At 43.7% G+C, this 22880-nt stretch overlaps 1 protein-coding gene across 37 annotated transcripts in view; it reads left to right on the top strand.

Moving 5' to 3' along the window:
* LOC105276337 overlaps positions 1–22880 on the top strand; it is a 334767-nt gene that overhangs the window by 13065 nt on the left and 298822 nt on the right. The gene's annotated exons all lie outside the window — the stretch shown is intronic.

Below are 22880 nucleotides of genomic sequence, written 5' to 3'. Positions count from 1 at the left end.
TTTAACGGTGTCTCAGGGAGGATACATAGTTGGGATGAACCTTAAATATGATACCTTTCAGTAAGATGTAATGAACAAAAGAAAGATTTTATGTTTCAGGTAAAGAAAAATGAGTTTTATAATTACCGGTTGTGGATGAAAACGTCTCTCTCTCCAGTTTGATACAATGAATTGTTCGGCTGATCACTTGTGATGATCGTCTTTTGTAGTCAATATCAATAGTTAACGGTGATCCGACTACTTTTGGGGGCTCTTCTGATTTCGTGCGCACTATGTCACGGTTATACCTCGAGTGTCCGTCTCGATTTTCTCATTTTGCACGACGGGGCAGCGTCAGGCCCGTAACAACAATCCGCGCGTGCGTGTGGGCCTTCACGGAGTCTCGATATTTAATTTTAAGGTCTCTCAACGAGCCGGATCACTTCGGCGTTGAGAGGGAACAAATTTATATTAGTTAATTTATACTGTTACAACATGTAAAGTACAGATTATAGGTAGAACAGTTTTTTATATTTTAATGCGACCCAGGCACCCCAAGTACTTCAATGTCGTCATGCGATAAGAGAGTATGCATGAGAAATATTTAAATAAAATACTCAAACTGAATTGCTTCTAATAAGTAAACCTACCCAAGTGGTACACTCCGATTTTTTTCACATTTGGTACAAATGTAGAACTTTGAAAAATATGTGACCCATATTTTTTCATTTGTGCTCTTCAGCGGTTTTAAGGGTAGTTATTACCCTTCCAATTTTCACCCTCCTATCATCAATAAGTACAATAAAAATATATAAGAGACAAAATTTAATGCAAAATATGTTTTTCTGGATCGCTAATTGTGAATGTGAAGTCAGATTTGCAAAAGTATTTGTTTAAATAATAAATTGTTTCAACAAAATAGCTAAAAAGGTGAAAAAATACAGTATAGTGACGTTTGTTATAAGGGATAATATGTTATAAGAGTAAGTGATACTTAAATATGGCGTCAAATTTGTAAAATGCATTGCTTTAAATTATTCGAACAATAAACGATTCAAACAAATCAGGAAGAAGATTGAAAAACATTGAAGTGTGTTATAGTGGCTTAAATTATAGAGGATTTTGGAGTTGTACATTACATGTGTTGTTGACGTAAAGGTTCTCTTTTAATATTGTTATATAAAACCTATTTGTTACAGTAGTAAGGAAACAAAATGTGAGTTACAGTATTACTAGATTTTTAATAATTTTATTTGCAAATAAAATTGTCACATTCGGTATTAAAACCTCGCTCCCTGCCGAAGCAGAAAATAATCAAGAATGGGGTGGCGAGTGCCTATGCTATGTTTTTCTTTTAGTATAGTATATAATAATCAATATAATACTTAATATAAATGATAAATATAAAAACAAAAATATAAAAAAATACAATAAATAAATACAAAAAAAATTAAAATACCAAAATGTCAAACAATGTTATTGTTGGTTATGAGTAGGATAAGCAGAGTGTCCTGGTGATTATATACAACGAAAAGATATATTTGTAACGTTACAGCGTGTGTTACTCGTGTCGTATGAGATCGCCATTTTAACTTCATCGATTACTTAATACATAGATCGCGTCGCGTAGCGCTCGTGTCGTGTTGGTAAAATACCGAACTCTATTACCAATACTCCCACTAGTTCGCGTATTTAACAATTATTTAATACTGAGATCACTCCGGAGTTGTACGAAAGTTTCCTTGAGTAATCCTTTTGTAAAAATGTCGGCCAGCTGCTCCTGACTCGGCACGTACTCGACATCAATGTTCTTCTTTTGAACGTGGTCTCTTATCAGATGGAATCTGACATCAATATGCTTTGTTTGACGATGTATTTCAGGGTTGCGAACTAACTTAATCGCCCCCTGATTATCAATTCGTAGCATCGTTGTACTCTTCTGCTTAGCACCAACTCCTTTCAATAACTGCCTGAGCCACAAGATCTCCTTGGTTGCCTCCGCCGCTGCAATATACTCAGCTTCCGCTGTTGACTGAGCTACCACACTTTGTCGTCGACTCGCCCAAACAATTGGTCCTCCAGCTAGCATAATTACCAGCCCTGTCGTTGACTTTCTTGTCTCTTCGTCATTAGCGTAATCTGCATCACAGTAACCGATAAGCTGATTATTACTGTTGGAACGGTAAATGATCCCCTAATCACTGGTTCCTTTCAAATAACGCAATATTCTTTTTACTGCTCTCCAGTGCTCCATCGATGGGTTTTTCGAAAATTTGCAGACATTAGCTACCGCAAACATTATGTCCGGCTTCGTCACACAAGCTGCAAATAACAATGAGCCAATCGCTTGCTGATATGGAATCCTTTTCATTGATGCATCCTCCTGATCCTCTAGAAGATACTTCAGTGCTTTGCTTTGGCCGGTGTGGACATCGGTTTTGAGTCTGCCATCGCAAATCTCGTCAACATCCTTTTGATGAATTGTTCCTGGCTGATCTCGATTGTTCCCTCAACAGGATCTCTCTTAATCTCCAGGCCCAAGAAATAAGCAGCACTACCAATTGTCACCTCAAACTCGAACTGCAAAGCTTCCAGGACTGTTTGAATCACTGCTTGATGTTTCGCCATCACCAGTCCATCATCGACGTATAGTGCTAACAGCACTACCTCACCATTGACAAATCCATGATACACACATGGGTCCGTATCACTAGCCGTAAATTGAAACTGCATTAAAAACTCATGAAACCTCTTGTTCCATTGACGTGGCGACTGCTTCAGGCCATACAACGATCGCTGAAGTTTGACGACAGTGGGTTCCTTTTCTATTCCTTCTGGCAGCCACATATAGATCTCTTCCTCGAATTTGCCATTTAAGAACGCCGTCTTAATGTCGAACTGTCCAAGTTCAAAACCTTCGAGAGCTGCCATAGCCAGCAAAGTACACACGCTTTCATAACGAACGACCGGGGCGAACGTTTCCGTGTAATCGATGCCCTTTCTTTGACTATAGCCTCGTGCCACCAGTCGAGCCTTGAACCGTTCAATGCAACCAAACTCGTCACGCTTGATTCTAAACACCCATTTAGATGAAATAGCTTCTTTACCTTTCGGCAAGGTTGAAGTGATCTAGGTCTTGTTTCTCCGAAGCGCTTAAAGTTCAACATCGATTGCTGCTCGCCACTCTCTTGCATGCCTACTGGTCATCGCCTCTGCGTACGTCGATGGCTCTTCGAACTCTATCATATTTATCTCGAATCTACTTGGTTTGTGCAACTGCTTGCGATCTCGCAGTTGATATCGATCTTGACACGGTGTCAAGAACTCTTCCTCGTCATCGTCCGTATCTTTCGAGTTATCTTCTGTGGAAATATTTTCGTTGACTACAATGTCCGTTGGCTCCTTTTCAACATCTGCTTGAACAAACTGTAGCTTTGACGTCTTTTCCGGTTCGATTTCACACTTGGTTGTTTCATGGAACTTGACATTTGCCGACACAACCACCTTCTTTGGATTGTTCGGTTCCATCAACCGATAATTCTTCAATTTGCCTTCATAGCCGATTAAGATCATCTTCCGAGCCTTTGGTGTCCATTTGGTTCGCTTACTCTTCGGCACATGCACATAAGCGACTGATCCAAATGTGCGAACGTGTGACATCGATGCCTTCTTACCGGACCACTCCTCATATGGTGTAGAATCTGGACACTGCTTTGTCGGTGTACGATTCAATAAGTAAACCGCCGTTCGTACTGCCTCTGCTCACAATCGTTCATCGAGATCTCTTGCCAGCAACATTGCCCGCGCACTGTCATCGATCACTTGATTGTCCTTCTCCGCTCGCCCATTTTGCTCGAGCGTATAGGGTGCAGACGGTTCATGTTCAATGCCCTTGGATTCCAGATACGATAAAAATTCACTATTCTCGTATTCCAAGCCATTGTCACTACGAAGTATCTTCACATGCCGCTCCCACTTGTTCTCGACCAAGTTTACGAACTTCTTGAAACACTCCAGTGCTTCGTTTTTGTGACGCATGAAGAATACCATCCGAAAGCCCGTGGTATCATCCTTGAATAAAATGAACCACCTTTTTCCACTGTATGATGGCATTGGAAATGGACCACTAACATCGATGTGGATCAACTCGCCTGGTTTATATTTGACCTTCTTCGTGTTAGTCTTGAAACTGCGTCGACGTGCCTTTGCTAACTCACACGCTTCACACTGTAGTTTAGCCTTTTCTGGTACTTCAAGGCTTTCGAGCAAGCCACGCTTTGACATCTCCTTAATGGCATTAATTCCGATATGCCCTAAACGTTCGTGCCATGTTTACAAATCCACAGCTGCATTGACTTCTGGCATTCGAGGATGACACACTTTCATTTTCATGATGAACAAATTATTATCGGCTTTCCTTGCTTCAGCCACTTTCTGCCTGTTTCTTTTGAAAATCATCGAGTCCTTTCCGGTTTGACATATCACGCCTAACCCTCCTGCAGCACCAATGCTGAATAGATTCTTCTTAAAACCAGGAATGAAGAACACCTTCTTCAAAGTTGCTGATTGCCATTGTTCATCTACCAAACACTCGACCTTGACTTCACCACAGCCCTTGATTTCTACTTGTTCGCTGTTAGCTAATAAAAATTTGCCGACATGGATTTAAACGATGAAAACCATTCTTTTCTTCCCGTAATGTGTGCCGACGCTCCACTGTCTGTCAACCATTCATCATCGGTTTCCAAAATTGCATCCGCAGCTAAAGTCATTACACCACTCGATTTCTCTGATTTCTGTTTCGAGGTGTTCTCTCTTTTATCACTCGGGCACTTAGCCGCCATATGACCAAGCCCGTCACAATTAAAACAACGAATCGATCTTTCTTCTTCTGTATTGATTTCAATGTCTTCTTATGTTGCGTTTTCTTCTTATTATCTTGCTTGACATTGAGCGCTTCCATCTTGGCCGTTGCTAAATCATCAGCATTTTGAGCTGCCTCCTCGTGTTCTAACATTGCACAGAGCTCATGCAAATATTGATCTTTCTCACTCTTGTTGCGCCAGATCATCGCGACACTTCAATATTTTGCTGGTAATCCTTGCAGCAATTTTGCCATAGCCGAAGTTTCAGACAACTCATCATTTAAGTCCTTGCATCGACGCGCCAGATTTTTAACATTTGCAATGTGTTTTGACATTTCCATCCGTCTCGTAACGATAGTCGTGAAAAGCCTGCGACGCCGCTAACTTGCTGGTCGGATCCTTTTTCTCATGAACTCGCTGCAGTGCCGTCCACATTTCATAAGCACTCTCACACGTCATGATGTGGTCCACCTCAGACTCTTCAATAGAATTGCTAATTATCAATTCAGCAACTATATTTTTCGGGTTAAACGCACCTTCTCTTGCCGCGAACACCGCATCCGCCTCGCCGTCGGCCTTAACTGGCTTCTTGTTGTCAACAACATATTCCCATACATTGTGGTTCTTTAAATGACGTTCTATATTAAATCACCACAACTTGTAATTACCGGCTCTCAATTTAGCCGCTGCCGGAAACTCAATTTTAACGATGCTGTTAGCCATTGTCGTACACAATCTTCGCTAACCTCACTTTCTTGCACCGAACGCGAACTGTCTCAAGATGGCGGTAACACGTATGTCGCTATTGTCCGAGCGTTGATTTCACAAATCACAAATTACTCGCGAATCTCGTTACTATCACCTTCAATACTTTCACAGTATAGTCGCCCTGGGCCCATAACCTGTTGGTTATGAGTAGGATAAGCAGAGTATCCTGGTGATTATACACAACGAAAAGATATATTTTTAACGTTACAGCGTGTGTTACTCGTGTCGTATGAGATCGCCATCTTAACTTCATCGATTACTTAATACATAGATCGCGTCGCGTAGCGCTCGTGTCGTGTTGGTAAAATACCGAACTCTATTACCAACAGTTATATTTATTAAAAATTAAAAAAAATATATTTTATATACAGGGTGGACCATTTTAATCAATCTACGCGAATATCTCGAAAAGGAGAAGGTTTTCAAAAATATGTTTCAGACAAAAGCTTTATATGGCTTCAAGGGGGAAAGATAAAGATATTATTAATTTAATTTTAGATGGCGCCACTTTAGAGATTTCATCATGGCAGCCATTTTTTAAATGGAAGTCAATTTTTTCACGAAATAAAAATTGTAGCTGATAACGAGATGAATACAACGGTTTTTTGTTTTTTGAAATTGGATAAGTTTTTATTGAGTTACAGTGTTTTAAAGTGTATAATTTAAGTAAAAAGCTTCCACGCCCATAAGTACAGTGTGCGCATTTTCTGATTCTAAACCGCCCTCCACCTCTTTGTGTGCGTGCATACATGCATGCGTGCGTTTCTATCCATTATCTAGACTTATTATATTTGACGGTTCACCAATTCCAGACCGATTAAAACGTGTTTCCCCGTGCTTAGCATTACTCAGGATGAACGACGTGGACGTGGCGGGGCTTTCATCCCTTTGAGGTGCTTGATTTACATGAGTCCCCTTGCCTCTCACGATTCGGGGTGCTTGATTTACGTGAGTCCTCTTGCCTCTCACGATTCGGGATGCTTCATTAACGGAAGTCACATCCCCTTTCACAAATTTACAAATTTACCTTTCTATCGAAGGAACTGTTCGAAATTATCTCCGTTGGCTCGAATAGATAACGCCAACCTATTTTGGAAATGTTTGACTGTTTTGATTAAGACAGCGCGCGGTATGTTCCTGCAAGCTACTCGAATTCTTTCTATCATATTTTCTTTGGTTGTAGGCGCATACTCATAGACGACATTTTTTATATACCCCCATAAAAAGAAGTCGGGTGGAGTCATATCAGGAGATCGTGGGGATCATGCGACGGGTCCACGTCGTCCAATCCACCTATCATTGTACTTCTGATCTAGATAATCTCTTACTATTATCGCATAATGAGGTGGCGCTCCATCCAGTTGTATCCACATTCTCTGTCGTGTATTCAAATCAACATCTTCAAGTAGTTGTGGTAAATGATCTCTGAGAAGTTCCAGAAAATTTTCTCTAGTGACATTTCCATTGAAGAAATAAGGACCAATCAAGTAACCATTTATAATCCTACACCAAACATTTATACTCCACCGATGCTGATTATCTACTTGTCTATGCCAAATAGGGTTAACATTCGACCAATAGTGACAATTATGTCTATTCAATTCATCGTTATTTTTGAACGTCGATTCATTAGAGAACATAACATAATAGAAGAAATTCGAGTCAGCTCTGATCATCTGTTGTGCCCAATGACAAAATTGTACACGCAATTGCATATGCTGTTGACTAAGAGCATGTGTTAACGTGATATGGTAAGGACGGTATTTCACATTCTTTAAAATTCTCAAGATCGTTGTTTTCGGTATACCAATTTCTCTAGCCATAACCCGACTACTTGTATGAGGATTAAGATGAATAGTTGCCAAGATAATGAGCACACGTACATCGTCTTCATTATACTCACGATGTTCTCTTTGGCGCCTCAAATAGCCTTGGCGAGCTCTTCGTTCAAGGTTTCGGATTACGGAATGATTCGGGTGTTCTCTTTCGGGATAACGATTCTGGTAAATTTGCGAAGCTTCATGATAATTTCGTTGACATTCTCCGACAACAAGAAGAACATCAACAATCTCCGAAGGAGTATAATCAGCCATGAGTGTTGTCAGTGGATGTAAGCCCCTAAATAATGAAGTATGATACTGATCAACAATGAAAAAGATTCTCGTAATCAATTGATCCTCAAGTAGTAACAAATAAATTTCCTTGTGAATTTCGATAAAGGGTATTATTTCAAGGATAGACGATCGACTCGAGATGAGTCGGTATCGAAATGTACTCGGAGTATCCCGTACTCGGGTATTATTTCTCACGTGAGTAAATCGGTATCGAAAAACACAAAATTTCAGAGTACATGTATTCCGAGTACTTGTACTTCGAGTACGGGATACTCCAAATATGCACACAAAGAGGTGAAGGGCGGTTTGGAGTCAGAAAATGCGCACACTGTACTTATGGGTGAAAGCTTTTTACTTAAATTATAAATTTTACAACACTGTAACTCAATGAAAACTTATCCAATTTCAAAAAACAAAAAACCGTTGTATTCATCTCGTTGTAGCTACAATTTTTATTTAGTGAAGAAAATCGACTTCCATTTAAAAAAATGGTCGCCATGATGAAATCTCTAAAGTGGCGCCATCTAAAATTAAATTGATAATATCTTCATCTTTTCCCCTCGAAACCATAAAACTTTTGTCTGAAACAGTGTTTTGAAAAACTTCTCCTTTTCGAGATATTCGCGTGGATTGATTAAAATGGTCCACCCTGTATATACAGGGTGAGTCGAGAGGAACGCACCAAACCAAACTCCGGGAATGTATTCTGCACATAAATATGAGACAAAAAGACTCAAAAGTTGTAATCCGATTTTTATTTGTTTTCAAGTTACTGCGTCTTAAAAGTTTAAATTGTTAGTAAATTATTTTAATAATTTCGAGGGACACACACTGTATAAGAAATTATAGATAAAGGTGTTTTTTGTAACTGTCAGTCATTGTAAGATCAAAACGTATTTATCAGAGTCTTCAACACATTGTGTGAGACCGGACGACTTCCCAGTGCTCACACAACATCTGAACGCACCCGTAGACAAGGTGTAGATGAAGTAGAGGCCATTCTACATCTCACATCATTGGACTTTTGTTTGTGGGGCTGGTTGAAAAGTGAAGTGTACAAAGTACAGGTGGACAATCGAGATGCACTAATTCGACGTATTTTCAAAGCTGCAACTGATATAAAAGAAAAACAAGAAGAACTCAGGAGAGCAACGAGGAGTGTTCATAGACGAGCCAGAAAGTGCCTAAAAGTCCATGGAGATATTTTTGAAAATTTATTATAAAATTTTGTTAAGACGCAGTAACTTGAAAACAAATAAAAATCGGATTACAACTTTTGGGTTTTTTGTCTCATATTTATGTGTAGAATACATTCCCGGAGTTTGGTGCGTTCCTCCCGACTCACCCTGTATATTGGGTTGGCCAATAAGTCCGTGCACTTTTTGCGGACAGATGACTTTAGACGCTTTGAACAGCGTCATCTTTAATCCAAATCTTGGAAGCGCATAGTGGTTTGGAAAGATAATATTTCAACGTGCATTGAGAAACAAACAGCGTGAAGATCGGTTGTGTTTTGTGTTTTTAGTGTCATTGTAAAAATGGATAACCAAAACGAGCATTTTCGGCATATTATGCTTTTTTATTTAAAAAAAACAAAAATACGGCGTAAACCTGTAAGAAGATACGCGCGGTGTATGGCGAGGATACCGTGAAAGAACGCGTGTGCCAGAAGTGGTTTGCAAAATTCCGTTCCGACAATTTTTGTATAAAAGATGCACCACGCTCGGGCCGACCAATTGAGATCGACAGCGACAAAATGAAGACATTAATCGACACTAACCCATGTTATACGACGCGGGAGATAGCAGACGTTCTTCAAATATCGAAATCGAGCGTGGAAAATCATCTGCATCAACTTGGTTATGTTAGCCGACTCAATGTTTGGATTCCGCATGAACTGAGTGAAGGTAGCCGAATCAAACGCATTTCCATATGCGACTCACTCAGAAAACGCGAGGAAAGTGACCCATTTCTGAAGCGAATGGTGACGGGTGATGAAAAGTGGATTGTGTATAACAACGTCGAGCGCAAAAGATCGTAGGGGAAGCGCAGCGAACCGCCACAAATCACGTCGAAGGCAGGACTTCATCCAAACAAGATTATGCTCTCAATTTGGTGGGATTGGAAAGATATTGTATTCTATGAGCTGCTTCCAAAGAACAAAACAATCAATTCGGATGTATACTGTGCCCAACTGGACAATTGAACGCAGCTATGCACGAGAAGCATCCAGAATTAGTGAACCGCAAGGGCGTCATCTTTCATCATGACAACGCCAGGCCGCACACATCATTGCAAACCCGGAAAAAATTATTGAAGCTGGGCTGGGACTTACCGCATCCTTCGTATTCACCAGACCTTGCCCCTTCAGATTACCACCTATTCCGCTCCCTTCAGAATTCCTTGAATGGACAGCGCTTCGTTTCCAAGGAAGGCGTCAAACAGCACTTAGAACAGTTTTTCCCCGAGAAAGACAAGAAATTCTTTGAGCGAGGAATTATGCAGCTGCCCAAAAGATGGCAAAAGATAGTGGATCAAATCGGCGAATACATCGTTGAATAAACTTATTGTCTTCTATAAAAAGAATCGTCATTCATTTACACCTAAAAAACCGCACGGACTTATTGGCCAACCCAATATATATATATATATATAGAAGCAAAAGCTCATAACGTTTAGAATATATTTACGTTAGAAAGAAACACTAAAAGAAAAACATAGCATAGGCACTCGCCACCCCATTCTTGATTATTTTCTGCTTCGGCAGGGAGCGAGGTTTTAATACCGAATGTGACAATTTTATTTGCAAATAAAATTATTAAAAATCTAGTAATACTGTAACTCACATTTTGTTTCCTTACTACTGTAACAAATAGGTTTTATATAACAATATTAAAAGAGAACCTTTACGTCAACAACACATGTAATGTACAACTCCAAAATCCTCTATAATTTAAGCCACTATAACACACTTCAATGTTTTTCAATCTTCTTCCTGATTTGTTTGAATCGTTTATTGTTCGAATAATTTAAAGCAATGCATTTTACAAATTTGACGCCATATTTAAGTATCACTTACTCTTATAACATATTATCCCTTATAACAAACGTCACTATACTGTATTTTTTCACCTTTTTAGCTATTTTGTTGAAACAATTTATTATTTAAACAAATACTTTTGCAAATCTGACTTCACATTCACAATTAGCGATCCAGAAAAACATATTTTGCATTAAATTTTGTCTCTTATATATTTTTATTGTACTTATTGATGATAGGAGGGTGAAAATTGGAAGGGTAATAACTACCCTTAAAACCGCTGAAGAGCACAAATGAAAAAATATGGGTCACATATTTTTCAAAGTTCTACATTTGTACCAAATGTGAAAAAAATCGGAGTGTACCACTTGGGTAGGTTTACTTGTAAGTACTTGATTAGTTAACAATTGATTTTATACTTACAAGGAAGGTATCCCAGGTGTCCCTCACCGATTTTAATGAAACTTGGTGGGTTTGTAGAGGGGGTCAAAATATTCGATCCGTGTTTTTTTTTTATTGACAACGAGACATGTTTAAGGGGTGAAATCAATCCTCAAAAATCGATGAAAGTTTCGTTTTTCGGCTATAACTTTTGAACGAAGCATGATAGCGCAATTTTGTAAATATACAAAATGTAAAGAATTTCAAAAGCTATCTACCGACATAAAACTTAATTTTTTTGCATAAAAAAAATACGAGTTCTAGAACTCAACTTTTTTATTTTTCCACTAATAAACATGAAATTTTTTTCTAGTGGAGAGGTTTTATTTATAAGAAAACGTGTAATAATGCATTTTTGTTCCTACATGTTAGAAAAAATTGAAAATATATTTTAACTATGCATGAGTAGCGAACTTGCAAGCTGCAGTGGCGCCGCACGCCGACCATGTTGCGCGTATTATCATTAGCGAATACGAATTCGCTGTGTGCATTAGTTGCATGATGGTCAAGTTATTAAACGGTGAAATATTCGAAAAGGCGAAAAAACTTAAACCAAGATATAGAGCAATTGAAATGCAATACGCAATAACGTATTAGACAAAAGAGTTTGCGAAGTCTACAGAGTTTTAAGTTTTTACGGACTAAACAAAAAACATATTAACAAGAAATCTTTTCTTCGCCAGGGAGTTCTAAATTTCAGATGCATATTTTAATCGCGACATTGGCAATATCTGATGGTCGGATATAAACAAAATAAAAAAAATATATTCGACCATCAGATATTGCCAGTGTCGCGATTAAAATATGTATCTGAAAAACATATTATTATGCCATAGTGAATTCCGCCGTGATGAATGTCTTTATTGGCCACCTATAGCTTTATTAATATAGCTTTATAAATCAATATGTTAATTAGTAATTAAATTCTTGTAATTTAAATATTATAATAATTTCCGTACAATCTAACTTATATAACAAAGTTCGATGAAGCACATAAACTCTATGTTATAAATTTAAAGTTATTCTATAGTTAATTCTAATTCTTAATTCTGTCACGCATACACACATACACACATTCACGCACGAGGAAGAAAGACACACGCATATGCGTGCACGCATCCACAAGAGAAGAAGAAGGAAGAAGGCAATTAACATATTGATTCTAGAGACCCTCTAATTGATTCGATTTAGTAGCGCCAAGCATTTTGAAAAAATATTTATTTGTATTGCAGTAATTCTCCGCATTCGTAGTCGATATCATGTACGTATATATGCATGTGTCCGTATGTAGTAAAGATAATAATAAAGTAATAGATTTTATGATTTGCATAAATACCCATAGTTGGCGCAAGGTTTTGATATCATTACTTTTGTAAAGTTCTTTTTTGAACGAAAAACATAGAGTTCCTTTTTTTTGGCTCGCTTATACTTGGCGCTTTTTTGTACCTTTTTTTAACAAGGTAATTTTGTACGGATATCACAACTTTTTTAGTATACATACAAAGATACATATCACTTGGTTTATTTTTTTTAATTAACGATACTACCACTTTAACTTATTCAAGACACAAAGACATTTTACAATACACTATCACTTTTTTGTCGGGTATACCACCACTTGGATTTTTTTATATACCACAAGTAGTATGGTAAGGGAGAGTTCTGATCCAGGGGCTTCGAGGGGGGGTGCGGGGCGGGGGTCTCTGGGCGCGGGGGTATGACGTCACGCGGGGAGGGGGTCTCTGGGCGCGGGGGTATGACGTCACGCGGGAGGGGAGGGTCTCTGGGCGCGGGGGTATGACGTCACGCGAGAGGGGGGTCTCTGGGCGCGGGGGTATGATGTCATGCGGGGAGGGGGGTCTCTGGGCGCGGGGGTGACGTCACGCGGGGGGGGTCTGCTAACTCAGGACCTCCGAGGGGGTGCGGAGAGGAGGGGGTCCGCTAACCCAGGACCTCCGAGGGGAGTGCGGGGAGGGGGAGGGGGTCCGCTAACTCAGGGGCTCCGAGGGGGGTGCGGAGGGGGTCTCTGGACGCGTGGAGTATGACGTCACGCGGGGGGTCTTCGAACGTCAGTACCAGTCAAAGGGATGTTTATGTAAACAGACTACTAGGAAAGGAACACCATGATATTGTCTTACATAAGCGATAAGAAAATTGCAAGCGCCGATACCCCGGCTGCTATCAATTACGACAAAGACGTTACCGCGCGTGAGATAGTCGATAGATAAAAAAATTCGTTAAAAATTCTTCGGGGGCGCCGGTACCCGGATTCTAACCCATGGGGCTCGGAGGGGTTGTGGGGAGGGGCGGGTGTCTTCTCAAGTGTCTTCCGGCACGTATGGGTCTTCAGCCGTCGGCTGCAGTCAAAGAATGTGGCCGCAGGGTGGAAAGAGACGGAGATGTCGCCGCTATCAATTACGGCAAAGCCGTTACCGCGCGTGAGATAGTTGATAGGGGGGTTTCTCTGGACGCGGGCTATGACGTCACGCGGTGAGGTCTTCGAGTGGTGGTACCAGTCAAAGGGATGTTTCTGTAAACAAATCTTTTACGTAGAGGATACTCGAGTGTGTGTGAAGGAAATGAGTGTGAGGAAAAAAGAACAGTGCACCTTGTACATGTAAAAGAATTTTTTTATTGTATGTTCTCTTACATCGGTGTATCAAAAACCAGAGCCAACAGCTCACAATCTATAATGTGGTTTCCGTTGAAGAATTCGCTGGCGCGTATTGCGTTCGACGCATCCTTCGTCTCAGTGGACGTGATATTCGAAAATTGCGCAACCTTTGCTTCGACTTTATCCACGACACGATCCAACTGAGCGTACGTCAGCTCGATGCAGCGGTCCAGGTTAATCATGGTGAGGAACGTCGATTCGGTCATCATCAACCGTACGTCGGACGACTCCAGACACACGAGTTTGGTATCGTTCATCGCACTGAATCGCACCGTCAACGGTCCAACGGTGATAGGACGGCCGCGAACATCCTTGCAGAGACGGTCCTGAATGTCCCATCGTTGTTCGTAGAGTCCTTCCACGTTTCGAGAGACAGACTCAGCTCGTTTCCTCGATGATCGCCTATCGCGATCTCGACGTAGCTCGGCGGACCGACGTTGATACCGATGTCCAGGTACTTATATCCCATAGCCGTCAGCGCGTATCTCCTGCCCAGTATGCGAACTGCACGACGCGTGGGTAAAACGCTAAGATCACAAACAAAAACAATTAAGAATAGTTAAAAAATCCAAAAGTATAAGACAAAGGGGAAGATTCATAAACGTACCTGATACATTGCTTCGGTGGAGCGTCCTGAAGCGGAACGTAATAGTTCATTCTGCTTCCCTCAGCGGAGGACATTGCTGCTGGTTAGGTTTTGCACGCACGCACAGTGGTTGACTCAATACTGAACATGCACGCACGAACGCGTCAATTCTTCAACCAATTATAAGGAGAGGGGAGGAGGGGGGGATTAAACGTTTTTAAGCGCCGATGTCAGCGCTGCTTACGTATAAGGTATGGAATCCGTGCAACACAACCGATAAAATCTCACCGAAGAGGGGAGAGGGGAAATAAAAAGAATTGTGTTTCATAAAAAAACATATTTTATTTCATATGGTAGGACCACCAATTAAACAGTTTGAATACATTTTGCAAAGCACAATTAGTTACATGTTTGTTACAACGCAAAGTATGCGTAACGTCCAGCTTATTCAAAGATGGTATATCTTCGTAGTGCGTATCGATAGTTTCGATGTAGATGTCCAGGTCGTTATCCAGGAGCAGATTCCGCAACCATTCGCGTTTCTCGCGTCCCTTGACGTACACGACGGTATATGACACCTCGTCCGCCACCGCCTCTGTAATCAGATCCTTAGCCCTGTTGTACGGAACCGTTCCATCGTCCCATTGTAGTCCGTGATGATTCGTCATCAGCCAGGACGCATGGCGTCTCTCCGCCTTGGTGAGACCGTACCATGGTACGCAGGGTCCAAAGATACAGTGAGATAGAATATATCCATTTCGCAGCACGGCAAACTCCTTCGCGACGAAGTTTCCATCGATGATAAAACCTTGCAGATTCACGAACGTCGGTACGGACATCGTTGTATCAACGCGTCGAGAGGACGACTATAATCGTTCTCACTGTATCGAAGATGTTTCTTAACGAGGTTCTCGATGCTGCCCACGCCTAAGTGATTCTGCGCACAACGTTGGTCAACGGGCTGTATGCGACCACGCGATTGTGTATGATGAGACAGTAAGCCATCGTATTATCCGGTAGTTTCTCCTTGCAATCAAATTCCAATCGCACGTCCACGGTTGCGCTCTTGACTGACTCGTTCTGTCGCGAACAATCGATAACCACGAAAGGTCCGCGAATAAGGAAATTGATAGTGGTCAGGACCGTCTCGTCGTAATCACATCCATAATACGCATTACGGAAACGCGAGTACATCTCATAAAGGATAGCGGATCTACCTCTGTCGAAATCTAAATTCATGTCGTCGTACGGATAACATTCCGAGTTCAGATACAGTTTCACGTTGATTAGTTTGCAGTCGTTGAATACGGTAATGTCTTCGTTCGGTACATTTTTTCGTCCAGTCTGCAACGCGAAGATCACGTATCGCAGCTTCTCAAGTTGCGGCGCGGTCTTAACGGCCCACGAGTGCTTGGTCGTGCTCTGAAGCAGTGGATACTCGTACAGGTCCCACGATCGGAACCCCATGCTGAGGTATCGTCCACTCTCCAAGGTGCGCAGCATCGATAGCTTAGTGACTTCATCCAACAGCACGTGCGGCATTCGCCATTGTATCTTGAATATGTCGATCCGTGGCTGCGCTGCCGCATCCACCTGGACACAATTGTTGTTGTTGCGCGATCGTATCAGAATCAACTCGTGACGAGCGTTGATCACCACGCGTTTGTAATCCTCACAAAAGCCTAGCAGCATGTTGAGAGGCACACAAAAGTTGAAATCTCCCTCCACTACACGCTGATACCCAATGTCCCACCCGGCATTGGTCAGGATTAGAGTTCTATCGGGTGATAACGTCGCATAGTTTTTGAGCGTGCTGGTTATGCCAACGTTTCTGTTGCGATCAATCTCCACGCCGTCAAGTTCGTAGCGAATCTCATCGAACATGAACGCCATGCAGTTATTTCCCAGCCTTGGAATCGTGCCGTCAACTCTGTTCTGCACCGTGAATTTGCCCTTGATGTACAGAAAACTTTCATGCGGCAGTGTGTACAGATCCTGTTGCTGTATGGGTATTCTTATCTCGTTGTTGTGTCCGAACGTCGTGTTGGCGAACGGATTGTACGTGTGAGTCTCGATCTTGACGATGCGACCGTCGAAGATCAGCTCGTCCCCGATGTTGAGGATCGCGGTCATTTTAGATATTCCGTACCGCGAATCCCAAAGATCTCAAATATGCAACGTTCAATGCTGTGAGCCTCTTCTTGTTGCAACGGGATGACCGGCTTATATCGAATGTTGACGCCGTCGGTCTCGTAAAGATTGTGTTATCGCTTGGTTGCTTCGCTCCGTTCAATACGAGCATCTCACACACGTCGTTATCGGCGTCGCACGTGCAGTCTGACGGTGATCTCTTCTCCACGAAAGTCGAGCAATCGGCCGGTCTGATCGACAACGCGTATCATCAGATCCGTAATGCACCGTACGATGATTGGCAGGTAAATGATCTGTCTCGGCCTTTCCGATATCTTATATCCCGATGCCACACTCGGCGAAAATTCGTGTATCGTGTGCACGCGCTCGCCGTTGCTATACGCACCCGCGGTCACGTTACACTCTACGCGGATAATGTTCACGTTGAAAATGGTGATCGACGTGTCCGATTCGTGCCATTCTCCCGGTTGCAATATCCGCTGCGATGAGAATCCCAGCAATGAGCCAATGTTGTTTGGTTTTTTGAAATTTATTCTGTAGGCGCATTTGATCTCGCTTCTCATCGTATTACGATTAGCGCGGAACACTATCGGGTATTCGCCGCTGATATCAACCACGTCCCATTTCTCTGATATTGCACGTTTCAAAAACTCAATTATGTCTCGCACTTCGTACGATCCTTCGGGAATTGTAATCTCCGTGTCGTCGTCGTCAAAGTAAAACTTATTGTTCGAAGCGTTCACGTTCGGTATCGTGTGATAAGTCTTAAAGTCCATTAGACCGAGCTCGTAATCACCGTCGTTCGAATCTATGGCGGAAAAGTAGTTTACCACGAGGACGCTGCTCCTCCCGGTCAGCGTGAGTGTCAGCGACATGATGGAGAAACCGCCCATCGAATACTGAATATTCACGACACCTCGTTAGGCTTTAAATTCATACTGATCGTCGACCGTTCGGAGAAACCTAAGACACAATTGTCCGCAGATGCGCTGATCGTAAGTTTGATAGGACGTTCGATTGTACTGAATCCTCACCGCGTTACGTTCGAAATATTGCACCAGTTCCCTCGGCGGCCGGAGATCACTAAAACTGTCAAAATATATCACGTGGTCTCCCCTCTTTGCGTACGCTACCCAGTGAGTACCGGGACCCGTTGCATCGTCCAGATTCACGATACCGCTCTCGTTTCGGCGCACACCGCTCATCGGTAACGCGTTACGCATGAAAACACCCCTAAAGTACGGTACGCGCATACGTCTTGCCAGTTGATCCAATTGTACGTTGGTGGTTACGCCCGTAGGCATCCTTATCGCTTTTTTGGCGTTTTTTTTGTCTTCGTTGCACCCTGTCCTTGTTTGTACGGGGCGAGATACAGTCCCTGGCCGTTCTTGCACGGAGCAAAATACAGTCCGCGACCTTCCATTGTGCGATGGTGGCGCTGCATTTCTTGCAATTGACGCTGCATGGCTTTACTGTCGTTCACCACTTTCGCGACTCCCGCTGCCCCCGCGGCCAACGATCCGAGCGCACCCAGCATCGGTAGAATCGGCAATATACCGCCGCGTTTCGCTACCGGAAGTATTCGTTTCTTCGTCGTCGTCTTCTTCTTCGTTTTCAGACCCATACCGAGCTTCGTCTTGGTCTTCATCGCTGCCCAGACAGCCGTGGAGGCGGCTCTCTCTCCCAGAGTCGAATCCCTCGCGAAAATGCGTTCTCGCGCTCTCTGGGCGAGTATCCTGTCCGCCGCGTGTCTCTCGGTGAGATCCTTACTCCGCGAATACGCTATGTCGTGCTCGCGGCACGCCGCGTCCAACGGATTTATACCCGGATCATCTCTGGCTAGCCGTTTCTCGAGTCGCGTACCCGGCCCGCAAAACTGATAGCCGGGGATGTGCAGCTCGAAAAGAAGCGCGTTTATCGCGCGATTCAGCAGACTTCCACCTCTCACTGATTCGTTCGTCGCGAGCGCTGACATTCACGGCAATCTCTGATCAACGGACCGTCGATGTGCGTTCGTTGCCACGGTTGATTGTAATGTTCGTAACAACGGCAGAAAGTCTATACCTCTGAATTCGCCTTTATATGTTCCGGGAGCCTGTTCCACACGTGTTTGATATAGTTCCCGCACACTTGCAACAGAACTACCTTTGGCACAAATTGTAACTGCTCAGCGGTTAAATCGAGTATATCGGAAGGACTCGTCAGCGTGACAAACATTTTGATACTGCGCGATTCGCGGTTTCACGCGCCTATAAATAGGCGACTCCACTCCTCCACCTAGAAGTGACAAAATGAGATTCGTGCGGCAATCATTGACGATACAGGTTACGAACTGCGACGACAGATTACGACTGATGGGGGACAATGAGGAGGAACGCAAACACGGCCCGGTGCTGCCGACCACTATACGCGCGATCATCTGCGGCCCCTCGAACTGCGGTAAAACCAACGTTCTGATAAGCTTGCTGGAGAGTCCGCACGGTGTACGTTTCGAGAACGTGTACGTGTACTCGAAGTCGTTGCAGCAGCCGAAATATCGGTACTTGGAAACTCTGTTGTCGTCGATAGATGAAATCGGCTACTTTACATTCTCCAATAACAGTGACGTCATTCCACCTTCGAACGAGGCGCGTCCAAACTCGATCTTCGTCTTTGATGACGTGGAGTGCGATAAGTAAGATACGGTGAGAGAATACTTTGCGATGGGGCGACACTCGAACATCGACTGTTTCTATCTCTGTCAGACGTACGCGAGAATACCGAAACATCTTATACGCGACAACGCGAACCTGTTGATCCTGTTCAAACAGGATGGTACCAACTTGAAACACGTGTACAACGATCACGTGAATACCAACATGTCGTACGATGACTTCTGTGCGTTGTGTCGCAGTTGTTGGCAACGCAAGTACGGTTTCGTAGTGATAGACAAGGACAGCCCGCTCGCTAACGGTCGATACAGAAACGGACTTAACGTGTTTGCGATACCGCGGAGCGGTTAATCGATGATCGACAACATGGCTGGGAGTACTGATATTCGTGAGCGTGAAAGGATCGCGAGGGCGATTGAGAAAACGAGCGAATCGATCCGCAAGAAACATCGTGCTCTGAAGACCGGTAAGATCGAGGACGATATCGCGGCGCGGAGACACCTCGGACCTATTATCGAGCCACTGCAAAGGATCGTTGACAACTCGAGCACGCGTGCGATAAAGGACGAGCCGGGTGTGACGGTTAAAATACCCTCGAAGCGCGAGCCGGACGTAGAGCTCGTAGTACCACTCATCCGGAAGCGTGAGAAGAAGAACGCGATAAGGAGTAGTGTAAAGAGGAAACGAGCGAACGACTCGTCGGATCGCGAATCAAACGAATCGAAACAGCCGCGAATAGAATCGAGCGATGCACCGGATTCGCCAACGATAACCTCTACGCCGCGCGCAACGATCGAAGCCGTACAACCGCCGCCGATGAATCTTCCAACCGAGGACGAGAACGTTTTCGAAACCACGAACGATTCATTCGCGACGTCCGTTCAACGAGAGGTGCAAACGTTAGAGGGTCAGGAGGCGTTGCGGGCTCAATTGGGCCCGCTGAGTCAAAAGTATGTTGAGGCTGTCATACGCGGTGACAAAGACATAGATACCGTTTACGGAGTTTATTTGGACAGCGATGGAATGAAGTTCGGTAGTCTTCGATTCGAGATAGACCACGACGATAACATACTTCTCGACGATGTGCGACATAGAGGTACACCTGATCTTTACGAGCTGGTTTTCAAGAGATATCCCAACGAGGACGTGTTCACGGATAACGATTTGCAAAATTACAGGAGCATGCTGCTGGTGACGAACGCGTATAGACGCGACCACAGCGCGCGGGGTCAGGTAAAGAGTAACAGGGGGTACAAGTACAAACACGTAATCGCGCCGTTACTGCCATTTGAACCCACGAAGAAAAAGAAATCTGGACGAGGATTACCTCGTACCATGACACTGAACGACAACGCGATCGACTACGTGCACTGGGACGATCCCAACGAGCTGGTGGATCGCCTACGATTGCTCGACGCTTCGCGTCAGGCCGAAAACAACTCTCACGACAACGAGATGCTGTCGATCATCGAGGAACTTCGAGAAGCTGGTATCGTTATAAATTGACACGCGTATCGTCGAGACGAACCAGTCGAGCAACGTCATTCGCATCGAAGGAATATCTCACCACATTCGAACATGAAGGATTACCAGGGCGCGCTAAACGATCTTCGAAAGGGGCTCACGGATTTCCAAAGAGTGGTCAACGAATACAACACTCCTCCCCCACTCCCCCCGTGGGACACGCTAAACACTCTTCGACAGGCGCTCACGGATCTCAAAAGTATGGCTGAAGAAGGCAAAAGACAGGGCCCTCAAGTCCCCCCGTGGAGACCCCCACTTCCCCCGCGGAGCTCCAGCCTCAGCGAATCGCGCAACAAGTAACAGGCGACCGCGAATAGCTCAACAACAGATACCGAACAGCTATCGAACGTGTACGAACGTGTATCAAACAGCTAACGAACAGTTAACGAACGGCTATCGAACGTGTATCAAACAGCTAACAAACAGGTACAAACGTGTTTGAACGTGTATCGAACGCGAACGCACGTTTTAAGAACGTGGAATGAACGGGTCAAGAACGTGTACCGAACGAGAACGCACGTTTTAAGAACGTGGAATGAACGGGTCAACAACAGGTACCGAACGTGTATCAAACAGGTATGAACGGCTATCGAACGTGTATCAAACAGCTAACGAACGGCTCAGGAACAGGTACAAACGTGTATCGAACAGGTACCAACAGCTTTGCAACGTAATGTAACTATCTTCGCACATATTACGTGCCGAGCAGTCGATGATTTGTACCCGTCAAAACATGAACTCCGAAGGACGTAAGAAGGGTGCCGTTAGTTCCGAGAAGCGGCGACTCGTCGAGGAGCTGCATGCCCTGGCGAGACGAAATTTTCCACGAAGACGCGTCATAGTTCGGGGATACGATGACCTGTGGCAGGCAGACTTAGTCGAGATGCGCCCGTACTCGCGTTTCAACAGAGGTTACCACTACATACCGTCATCGATGTGTTGAGCAAGTACGCATGGGTCGTGCCGCTCAAGAGCAAAGGCGGAAGCGAGACGGCTGCGGCTATCGCCCAGATAATTCGAGAGAGCAAGAGATGTCCGAAAAACTTGCACACCGATATGGGGAAGGAATTTTACAACACCGACGTGCAACGACTCACGAGGAAACACGACATCAATCATTATTCCACGTATTCGGTGTTGAAGGCATCGGTCGTCGAGCGATTCAATCGTACGCTGAAGAACGCCATGTGGCAGATGTTTACGCTCAACGGAAATTACAAGTGGGTCGACGCGCTACCGCGGCTCGTCAAGGAGTACAACACCCGAAAACACCGAACGATCGGCATGCGACCCGTCGACGTAACCCCCGCGGAGGCTGAGAGACTCTTAGCTATTGTATACAGCGCGATAAAGATAGCGGCTCCAGCAAGGTCCAAAGTAGGCGACTCGGTACGCGTCAGCAACTACAAGACGGTCTTCGAGAAGGGTTACGTGCCAAACTGGACCACCGAGGTATTCAAGATCGTTAAAGTACAACGTACCAACCCCGTGACCTATCTGCTCAATCTGCTCAATGACTATCGTGACAAACCGGTCGCCGGAGCGTTCTACGAGCACGAGTTGCATCGCGCGAGGTATCCGGACGTGTACCTCGTGGAGAAAGTACTGCGCAGGAGAGGTGACGAGGTCTACGTGAAGTGGCTGGGATTCGATGGATCGCACAATTCGTGGATACACAAAGACAATGTCGTTTAATACTTTTATTATTATTTTTCACAAACGTATAAAATATATAAATGTATAACGTTATGACAGTATATTGATACATTATATGAAAACATATAGAATACAATAACTCTTTATTATCCTTATCCTACATATTTTACAACGGTATCCGGAAATGTCCCCACGGTAGCGTATCGGTCGTATCGGGTACGACGTAGCGCTTATCGTCGTACGGACTCAGAGCAATTTTCGTCTCGCGAACGGTGTACACGTTATGCAGCTTCGATGTTATACGCGATTGATCTCGAGTCATTTCTATGTGGTCTTTCAAACACTGCATGTAATCATCGAACGCTATCGTTCGCGCGACTACATTCGTCTTAACACCTTTCGCTTTCTTCGTATCTCTTTACCGTCTACTT

The sequence above is a fragment of the Ooceraea biroi genome, chromosome 6 (genome assembly GCF_003672135.1).
Source record: "Ooceraea biroi isolate clonal line C1 chromosome 6, Obir_v5.4, whole genome shotgun sequence".
NCBI classification, from domain to species: domain Eukaryota; kingdom Metazoa; phylum Arthropoda; class Insecta; order Hymenoptera; family Formicidae; genus Ooceraea; species Ooceraea biroi.
This window is presented reverse-complemented; position numbering and strand designations above follow the sequence as displayed.